The 10,611-nt window shown below is 36.7% G+C and overlaps 2 long non-coding RNA genes across 2 annotated transcripts; both read left to right on the top strand.

The window, feature by feature from the left end:
- Window positions 1-1,067: 1,067 nt before the first annotated feature.
- On the top strand, window positions 1,068-4,052 carry LOC145791086 (uncharacterized). Its single transcript, XR_014330737.1, has 2 exons — window positions 1,068-1,391; window positions 1,862-4,052. It is a non-coding gene; the product is annotated as an uncharacterized LOC145791086 (long non-coding RNA).
- Window positions 4,053-7,593: 3,541 nt separating this feature from the next.
- On the top strand, window positions 7,594-8,677 carry LOC114257663 (uncharacterized). Its single transcript, XR_003627696.2, has 3 exons — window positions 7,594-7,874; window positions 7,954-8,065; window positions 8,489-8,677. It is a non-coding gene; the product is annotated as an uncharacterized LOC114257663 (long non-coding RNA).
- The last annotated feature ends 1,934 nt before the right edge of the window (window positions 8,678-10,611 follow it).

Genomic DNA, 10,611 nt, shown 5'->3' with positions numbered 1-10,611 from the left:
GAAAGACTAGGGATAGCAATTTGAAATCGACCCGACAGGGATCCCCGACCCCGATTTGAGTGGTTTTTTCCTGAAAAATACCTCCGATGGGGAGAAAATGGTATCTGAAAATCAATCCCCGATTTGTTTCGGGCCGGGGACGGTGATCAGTGTTTAAGCCTCGACCCGGCCCGATCCCCAGCCCCGTCCCCGGCCCCATCCTCGAATTTTTCCGAAGTAAAATTACTTTTATACCCCTTATATATATATAAAATAAACCAAACCGTATATTATATTTATAATAAACCAAATCTGAGTCTGTGTTACTCTCACACTCACTCTCTAACTCTGATCTGATACATCTCTCCCTCTCATTCTCCTCTCAACTCTCTCTCACTCTCTCGTTCTTCTCTCTGGCCCCGACCCCCCTCTCTCTCACCGACGGCGACATCACCACCACCTCTGGCCCCGACCTCCCCCCCTCTCTCACCGACGGCGACATCACCACCATTACCGCACAAGGTCTGTCTCCACCACCGAACCTACCGCCATAGCCAGCCACTCTCGATCTCGTGCCACCACCACCGAACTTACCGCCACAGCCAGCCACTGTTAGATCTGTGTGTGTGTGTGTGTGTGTGTGTGTGTGTGTGTGTGTGTGTGTGTGATATGATGATTGATGTGTGCGTGAATCACATATCTGATCTGATCTAATCTGTGTGTGCCACCACCGCCGAACCTACGCAGCATGATCTGATCTGTGATTATTATTATTATTATTTTTAAATTTAAATATGTAAATTTAGATCTGTAAATTCAGATCTGTAATTTTTTTTTTTAAATTTAAATCTGTAAATTTAAATTTAGATATGATTTGTTGTTTTTGTGTTGAAGCTCGGGGAGTTTTCGGGGTTGGGGAAACCCGATCTCCGTTAGGGGACGGGGACGGGGGGTGATGGATTCCACCGCCGGGGATCGGGGGCGGGGATGGGGATTTTTCAGCCTTCGGGGATCGGGGACGGGGAGTGTAGTCCCCACCCCGTTGCCATTCCTAAAAAAGACATGGATGTCAGTACAGATCCCTCTTCGATCTCACCCCCCACTTCTTTAGAAGCCATGGTTGATGTCGTCTCTTCAACAAAGGAAACACCATTGGTAACCCGAAAGGTAAAATCATTCCGAGATGCTTTAGCAATCCCCAAAAATCAGGATTTCTATTTTGATAAGGCAGCCAACACTCTACTTTCCGATGATGATGATGATGATGATGGGGATTCTACCATTCAGGAGGGAGTTGCTCCTAATGACCCTAACGGCATCCCTAGAATCGCACTACCAAAGAAGCTTCTACAGCAGATCAGATAACCATGGACCAACACACTTATTGTACGACTCCTGGGTAAAAGCATAAGGTATAGATTACTCTGTGCTAAAGTTAAGAACCTATGGACCCTCCAAGAGGAATTCACTGCTATAGATTTGGGGAAAAATTATTTCCTGTTCAAATTTTCCTCTAGAGAGATTGTGACCATGTTTATATGGGAGGTCCATGGGTTATCATGGATCCCTACCTTATAATTTGTAAATGGGAACCTGATTTTAAGGCGTCGGACACTTTTGAAACCTCAACCGCTGTTTGGGTAAGGTTTCTGGAGCTTCCGATCGAGTATTTTCAAGAGAAAGTCTTGTACACCATAGCTAAATAATTGGGGAAACCACTCAAGATCGACCTCACCATGGCCATGGCTACAAGAGGCAGATTCGCAAGGGTCTGCATTGAATTGGATCTCAACAAACCGCTATGCCCCAAGTTTATTGTAGGTAACAAAAGTTACAATATTAAATATGAATCCATTCATTCTTTCTGTTTCTATTGTGGCAGGGTGGATCACCGCAAGGAGATATGTAGATACAAGGCAGTCAATCCCTTCCTGCAAATATCTCAAAGAGCAACCATGGCGTCGGCCGGCGATGGTCTAGCTGTGTCAGAAACCCTCCAAATGACACCAATTCAACCCAACGGTAACCTGCAAACCTTAGAGCAGAGAGCAGATAACTTTGGGCCATGGATATTGGTCACTAAAAAGACCAGACGACCATTACCTAACAGGAAAGCCCAAACTCATGGGCCCAATTCTAATTCGAACAAATTTGCTGAGTTGGGCATTTCTACCCACCAAGTGGAAGAAGCTAACCGAAACCCCCAAACTAATAGCCTGGGCCGAGATAAGGAGGCCCCTTCCTCCTCTGGACCTCTCATCCATATTGGGCCAGTAGCTACTAGCACCACTTCACAACCCATATCAGATAAGGCCCAGAAACCACACCATACTGCACTTGGTTCAACCAACACCCCAAATAACATAGCTTCTCTGGCTCAATCCCAACCACCCGTTAACGCCCCTCTGAGTCCAAAACTCCCAAAAGCTTTAATTACCTCACAAGTAGAGCTCACATCTATGCTGTCCTATGGCAATCCTAGTCTACAGGTTTCAACCAGCAAATCTCTAGAAATCCCAATGACAGAGGTACTAGCAGATATTACTCACCATTCCACACCTAACCTAACCCCTCTAAACCAGTCCATCTCTTTTCGAGAAGGAAAATCACGAGCCCGAAAGCCACCAGACCCAAATAGCAGACATGGAGAATACAAGAATGGTCCTTCCAACGGCCTCCATTCACAAAATGGAGGGCAATGCAATCGGGTTATTGTTCGAGCCAGGGATAGAAGCCATTCACCGTGTAGACTTACAGTGCCACACCTCAATGGAAAGGATCTCCCAGCGGAAACTACTCCACAATAGCAGCCTATCAAGCCATCTTAAATCAAGATAGTGAGGGAAATGACTGGCAGTGGGTTTGGAAGATCAAGGCCTCTTATAGACTTAAAAGCTTCATTTGGCTTGTTATGCATGGCAGACTGTTTACCAATCACATGCGGTTCATCAGAAATGTGACTGATTCTAAGATCTGTCCTAGATGCCAAACAACCAGAGAAGATATGCATCACCTCCTTAGAGATTGCCCCAAAGCCAAGGCTGCATGGTTAAACCTCAAGGGCATTACCTGGTGGCAGCAAAGCAACACTATCTTACTAACAGATTGGATCACAAAAAATCTGAGATGTAAGGCCCACCTGCATAACATTCAGTGGCCAACTGTGTTCTTGATAACTCTATGGCTTATCTGGAAGGAGATGAACAAGGAAGTATTTGAGAACCACACCAAACTTCCCCACATTAGTGCCAAACTCATACTTACTCAAGCTAGGGAGACTCAAGACGCCTTCAAGGCTATCTTGAACCCACACTATAAGGATCCTCAACTAATGTTTTGGTCTTGTCCCATTGCAGGTAAGCTTAAATTGAACACTGACGGAAGCTCCAAAGGAGACCCTGGACAAGCAGGCTATGGTGGACTACTCAGAGATGAAGCAGGCACTTGGGTTTGGGGATTTTATGGATATTTGGGCAGCTGCACCAGTTTGGAGGCTGAGCTTTGGAGCATCTACAGAGGTCTAACCATTATAATTCAGAAAGGCTTGGCAAGCATTCAAATTGAGACAGATTCCAAACAAGTTATGGAGCTCATTTGAGATGGAGCAGCAGCAAACTCACCTTACAGAGTACTTATTGAAGATGCAAACTTCCGCTTACGTAGATGCCAGTGTTCAATTGAAGCCATACCCAGGGAAACCAACAACAGTGCAGATGCTATGGCTAACTTGGGAGTTAACCAACAAGAACATCTCATAGTCCTAGAAGATCCACCCAGCTCCATCTCTGTTTTGTCAATTGCTGACATGATGAATGTTGGCTCTAGAAGGGCTTAATTGCCCAAGACTTAATTTGTTAAACTTTGTTATGTTAACTTTACTACCTGAATGAATCACCAAAAAAAAAAAAAAAGTTCTGACTATTGGTGCGGGTTTTGGAGCTGATTTCTAACAACTCCCAGAGCTAGAAAGCTAGCAATGTCTGCACCCATTGTCATAGCTGGCAGAGCCTCACATCAATGTAGCCATATTATATTGTTTCTTTTAATTCTAAAATTTTGGTTGAATAGTTGAATATGGAGGGTAGCGAAGATATTCCAGTCTACTGGTAGCAGCACTTAGTTCCATGCAGTCTTTACTTTTTGGAATGAGGAGACTCATAGTTGGTTTGGTTGTCGTTGCTACTGTTTTTTTTTTTGTTTTGTTTTTGAGAATTAGAAAACCATAGCATTAGATGTTAAAGCGATGTACATTAGCAGTGTTTACATTTGTAGTCAACTTATGAGCGGGTCGAAATACAATCCTTTTTATCGTAATTAAGCTAAGAAAAGAGAAATATTGACTTAAAAATATAATATCATTAATAGTAGGCATTGCACTACACTCCAGTCAAATGCGGCTTCCGGAACCTGAAGCATTTGAATCAAAAGTTGACAGTCGGTCTGGATCGTGATTTTTTTAAGGCTTACAATTTTTTTAAATAAAAAATTATTATTAAATATTTTAATTTTTTAAAAACCTAATAAAATAAGTCTTATTTTGATTTTTAGCTTAAAATTTTTAGAAATCTTGGGCCGCTACTGCTCTTTGCATTAGCATAATCTTTAATATTTATTACCAAATTTGTTTCACCATTTATTTCACGTTGTTGGTGATGTATAATTAGGCTAAGTTTGGCATGTCCAGGAAAAGTTAAAAAGTCAAAAAGTTACTCAAAAAGTTAAAAAGTTAATACTATTCACCAAAAGTCAACAATTACGGCTGCACAACTCCCAATCCTAATTTTCTCATACAAACCAATTTTTATAAATTTTTATTATATATTTTTTCATAAAAAGTCAAAAAGTTAACCCAAACATCTATATTTTCTTTCTCAATTTTTTAGTCCAAAAAGACAAAAAGTGCACTTATTTAGGACACCCCAAACAACCCCTTAGTGACGAAATCAGAAAATTAAATTAAAGGAGACACTTATTAATTACAATATCAAAAATTTTTACAAAAATATTTCACGTAAATTTTTACGTGATTTTGAGAAATACCAAAAAAATAATGTTATTTGTAACAAATGTATCATGGACAATACAAAAAAATATATGGATACAAGTCTTAAAATAAATTATGTAATGATAAAAAAAATTTCATACAAAATTTGATTAAAAATTCAATATAATGGTAATAACACGTCATCATTGATATGTGATATCACCAACTAATAGTACATAAACACATAGAGAGTGAACCTCACATATTAAATGTTACTAACAATTCAATAAATTTCATATCTTTATAGTGAGATTATTTATACTTACATGTCAATAATAATGACATCACCATTACATTCAAAAAATTTCATAGATAATATAGTTTATAGTAGTCTCTTCTTTTTCAATTAAAATAATCATTATTATTCTCATAATTTTTAAAATGTCATTAACATTTCACTCTAATAATATTTTTACAATTTTTTTATTTAAAATATTTTCTTTATATCTGTAAAATTTAAAAAAAGAAAATAATAATTCCAAAATCCAAGAGCCACCTGTCCCCTTGGGCCTTCACTCCCTCCGGCACTGTGTATAACAACTTTGATCCCTCAAATAAAAACCTTAATTATTGACGGGTCCAAACAATAAAGGGCTATATAAAACATATCTTATCCAAAGATCAAGCCCAAAACAAAAAAAAAAAAATCTTATCTAAACAAAACAAAAACCAATTAAATGAATGTTAAACAAAGATAAGAAAAAACCTCAAAATCCGACGTCATCCTAACTATCATATTCTGCACTCACTACAACCAATAAAAATTTTAGAGGTTAAATCTTTTTGTTTTCAAAATTGAAATATTTGTTTAAAAAAATATTTGAGAATCAATTCCTGTTATCGCGAAGATAATCGTTAAAATGTTGTATTGAAAAATCAAGAAAAGTTTTAGTAACAAAATTTTAAAAATTTCACTAATAAATACACTTTTAAACTAAAGTAATTTAGTCCTAAAAAGATTTATTTTTTTAGACAAATTTTGATCCCAAAAAGATAGTAATTAATTACTAAATATCCAATTTCATGCTAAAAATATAACAAAGATGCTTTTAAAAATATAAATATTTCATTCTTAAAAATAATTTTATCTTTAAATTTTTATTTTTAAAACCTTAATTTATTGAGGTGACTCTCCATCAACACTTGAAAGAACCATCTCAAACACTTCCAATTTCCGAAGGGTTACTTCTGAGTCTGATACTAGAGGAGTCCTGTTTTGAAGGAATTGCAAAAAAGATCAATGGAATCGACAAAACGAGTTATATGGCTGAAATTAAGGCTCAATTATTTCATTTCATTGGCTATCTCTATTCTATTTCTATCTATTGAAATAAAAGCTAGTACACCAATCATTCTCAAACTTCCACAGCATTAATATTAATAGATTCAAATATCGATAAAAACAATTCAATGATACGTTATACGGCAAAAGGTCAGAGACTTATGATACCCACCAGCCCCACCAGCTGAGGCGTTAAAAGCTATGGATCATCATAATCTCTACCATGCCCATAGTAATAATATAATATTAGAAAAATGCTTTGAAGTTCTAATTGTTAAGTTCTATCGGCTTTAATGAGTTGGCAATAAGTTTCATCCATTGTGATGTGATGTTTAAATCTTAGTTTGTTTGTTTTTTTTTTTTGTCATGTTATTAGTGCTTCATTAGCGTATCAAAATTAGTGTTCTGAATCATTATTGATAATATTATTATTATATGACACAATTATGTGTATAGGTCTACTTATTGTCTTGATTGTCCTTAGGAGTGTTTGTTTTGACTCACTTAAAGAGGAATTGTAATGAAATGGATTGTTAGAATTGAAATAAATAGTTTTTATGTTGTTTGGCTAGAAATGATATTTATTTTACTATTAATCTAATTTTTATTTTTTCAACCAAACGATGAATTAATAAATTTATTAAATATAGTATCCAAATCTTACGTCTTAATCACACACCTCAATCTCATGAACAAACCACCGTAATGTATAATCTTACACAGCTGCTGAGGAACAGCTTTAGTTATAGACTCACATGTGTACATACACTACAAGAATTTACACATTTTGCGACCACTTTTGCCGACCAAAAAAATTTTAGTCACAAAAAAATGACATTTGGCGACCAAATATTATTGGTCGCAGAAGGTTATATTTTGGCGACCAAGAAATGAGTTGGTCGTAGAAAGTGGTATATTTTTGCCGGCCAACTACAAATTTGATCGCGAAAGGTCACATATTTTTTGACAACCAAAAATTTGGTCGGCAAAAACTTATTTTCAGCAACCAAAACAAATTAGTCGCCAAATTAGTACTTTTAGCGACTAATATTTTAGTCGCCGTTGATTGAGATTTGGCGACTAAAAAATTTGTCGGCGAAGGTACCTTTTTGGTCGCGAAAAATTTGGGAGGGAAATTTGAAACATGGAGGGAGGAAATAAATACCAATTCGTAAGAAATGAGATTATCCATTCCCGCCATTGCCATACGAGAATGGCTCTTTCGTTCCTCTGAGTCTCAGGTCGGCCATCGGCCTCTCTCATCAGCTGCCTCGCCGCCCCTCCAGCTCCGCCGCCACTAAACCCTAACCCAACCGCCTTACCCTCCTTAACCTGCGCCCTCCAGTGCCCTCACTTCCAATCGTACGCACCACCACTTCACGTCTCTATTTCTCTACACTTGTCGACTCTCTCGGCATCTCATTACAACAACGACTATCGCTTTGTTTTTGCAGATGTTCTGGTTGCACTCAAGAGTACAATCTCTATCGTCCGATCATCCTCGACGAGGCCACCGACTTCTTCAACAAACACGGCGCATCTGACTTCACCTTCGATACTTGTAGACTCGTATGTCCTCCTCCTTGTTTACTTTCTCAATTGGGTTTTTTCATAATTAGGGTTTTGATAACATTTTTGCCCTTTACAGTGGGGATGGAGGTGCCGCGCAAAACTCGCAGTTCGGGGCTCATCCACCGACCCTCTCATTGGGCTCTATCAAGAGGGTACTCATAATGTAGTTGATATTCCTGATTGTAAAGGTCCGATACTCGAGTTTTTATGTGATTGTGTACTGAAATGTTTTTTGGTTTGTCTTTGAATTATATTCTAAGGTTCGTGTTCTTGGTTGTACGGCTCAGCATCCAAACAAAAAATAGGTTTTGAGAGGAGATATTGGGTAATTTGGTTAACTGTGTTTTGATTTCTTCTTTTCATAACAACTAAATGATTTGGGGTTTTACGATGGTTTTAGGGTTTATGTATATATATATATATATATATATATGTTTTGTATTGCAGCGATAGGTTTCTCTCTTTCTTAATCTTTTCTGACTCTTAATCGTAATGTATAGCTTATTTGTTTCTATTCATTAATTCAGTTTTCACTATTATTGCATTCATTTTGGAAGTTCTCTTCCTCATAGTCATCCACATTGTCTGTTTATTTATGAATTTTTTTGCAGGTTGCAACAATGTATGCAGTGATGTTAGATACTGATTATATGAACAAACCTACATTCAAAGAGAATTTTATGAATGACTGGAGAAAAATACTTGAGAAAAACCATGTAATTCAGAAGTTGGAAGATTGCGATTTCACCCCAATATATGAATGGCATCAAAGGGAAAAGAAGAAGAAGAAGCACATGAGTTCACAAGTAAGTTTATTGCCTACAAACTTTCTAGCTTTGTGATGCAAATTGATACTGGAACTCTAGAGGCTTGATGAGTTTATAAATCTTTAACCAAACAATATTCTCTTACTTTTACTCTGTTTTTGTTTCCAAAAGTTACCATTAACCAATTCTGTTTAGTTTCTGTAGTGCGCTATGCTTGGAAAAATTATGATTTTACTTTCTAATGAACTTTTTATTGAACAACATTTGCTAATGAACTTGATCCCTAACTAAAGTTAAACTTCTCTTTGGTTTGATTCTTGCAATGACGAGGTACTATTATCCATTTTACATTGTGGCACCTCTTTACCTACTGGCCTTGGATTTTATGTAAGTTCTTTTCACAGTTTGAATCCATATAATTTTGCTGCCTCTTGTGCTGATTATTATTATTTTTTCTTTCTGATATACATTCCTGTATAAACATAATCGTGACTTTTGAGTTTCTTATCCCATTGTATAAATTATATGAATACATGCTTATTGTTATTACTCATGTAATGGCTAAATGTTACTGTCTTGTATTTTATGACTGATATACGTGGATATAGATATCCTTTCCCGAGGCCCTGAATAAATTGAAAAGATATGATCTTAATATAAATAAGTTTGGGCCCTCTGTTTGCACAACTACTAGTGGTGGTTGGGGTTGAGCAGTTGAACTTTGCTATGAATATTGCTCAACCCGTATTTAGATTTCACCACCTGAGCTATGAATCTAGATCACATTGGCCATCCAAATATACCTTCATAACTCCAAATTCAATTCATCAATAACTGTCGACGGTTTGGCTTTCATCACTTATCCTTATAAAACACCTTGTATGTTGTGTTTCTGGTTCGTAGGACAGTGACTAAGCCACAATAGTTAATATGTACCATATAAGAATAGAAGAGAACGGTTGTGCGACATGGACACCAGCTCAACTCAGTATTGGATACTGTTGTAACTTTGAACCATGAATTAGTAGTATCTAGTTTTTCTGGAAATCTTATTTTGTATAATCTACCACAATAGTTTATTTATCCTAACACTTTGGGAATTTCTGTTATCTATCCATGTTGAAAAGTTAGCATCTGGTCACAGACATGAAACTGATCCTTTCTTCTGTCCTAAGTATATGATGGTAAGGGGACCCTTGAGGAAGGGGAAACAGCCGAAGCTCGATTCATCAAGATTCAAGCAGCTTATGAACTGCTCATGGATGTGGAGAAGCGAAGGCAATATGATATTGATAATCGAGTCAACCCCATGAAGGTGAAATTTTGATTATTTTAACAGTTAATATCATATTTTATTATGAGTTGCAAAGTTTCAATTTTGAATTTTGTTGGGGAAAATGTAGGGATTTTTTGACACTAGCCGTTTGTGTCTATTTGTGAAAATTGTATGCCAAAATAAAAAATGAAATTGAAAAAGGAATAAAACAAAATGAAGCATGACACAAAGGGTGCTGCAAAATCAATTCTCACTTTGAAAATCTTTATATACCATCCACTCTATGATAATATTTTTTCTTTGGTAAGAAAGGATATCAACTACCTCTATATTAACATGGACAAAAAAATAAACAAATAAACAAAAACAAAACGAACAAAGAATGACCAACAAATAAATGGAACAACAAGAAATGTCAATGATTTTCTCAAATAGATTTATCATCTTTCGACAGAGTACATTATGATGTGAAATATGAGATTTTCTCTGGCAACTCATACTAATTCAAAATGTGTATAAAGATCAAATTTATGCCAAAACCTTAATTACTCAAAGACAAAGTCCATAGTGTGCTTGTAAAATTCCTAATTTGTTCCTTTTGTGTTGGAAAGCTTTCCATAAATAGGTGTTTGTGCTTTGATATAATTAAATGCAAGATGCAACATCTTCCATTTGGTGTCATCTGTACAAA

Source organism: Camellia sinensis, chromosome 5, assembly GCF_055761805.1.
Source record: "Camellia sinensis isolate YWXY chromosome 5, ASM5576180v1, whole genome shotgun sequence".
In the NCBI taxonomy this organism is placed as follows: domain Eukaryota; kingdom Viridiplantae; phylum Streptophyta; class Magnoliopsida; order Ericales; family Theaceae; genus Camellia; species Camellia sinensis.
The sequence above is the reverse complement of the archived record's forward strand: the minus strand, read 5'-3'. Positions and strand labels throughout refer to the sequence as shown.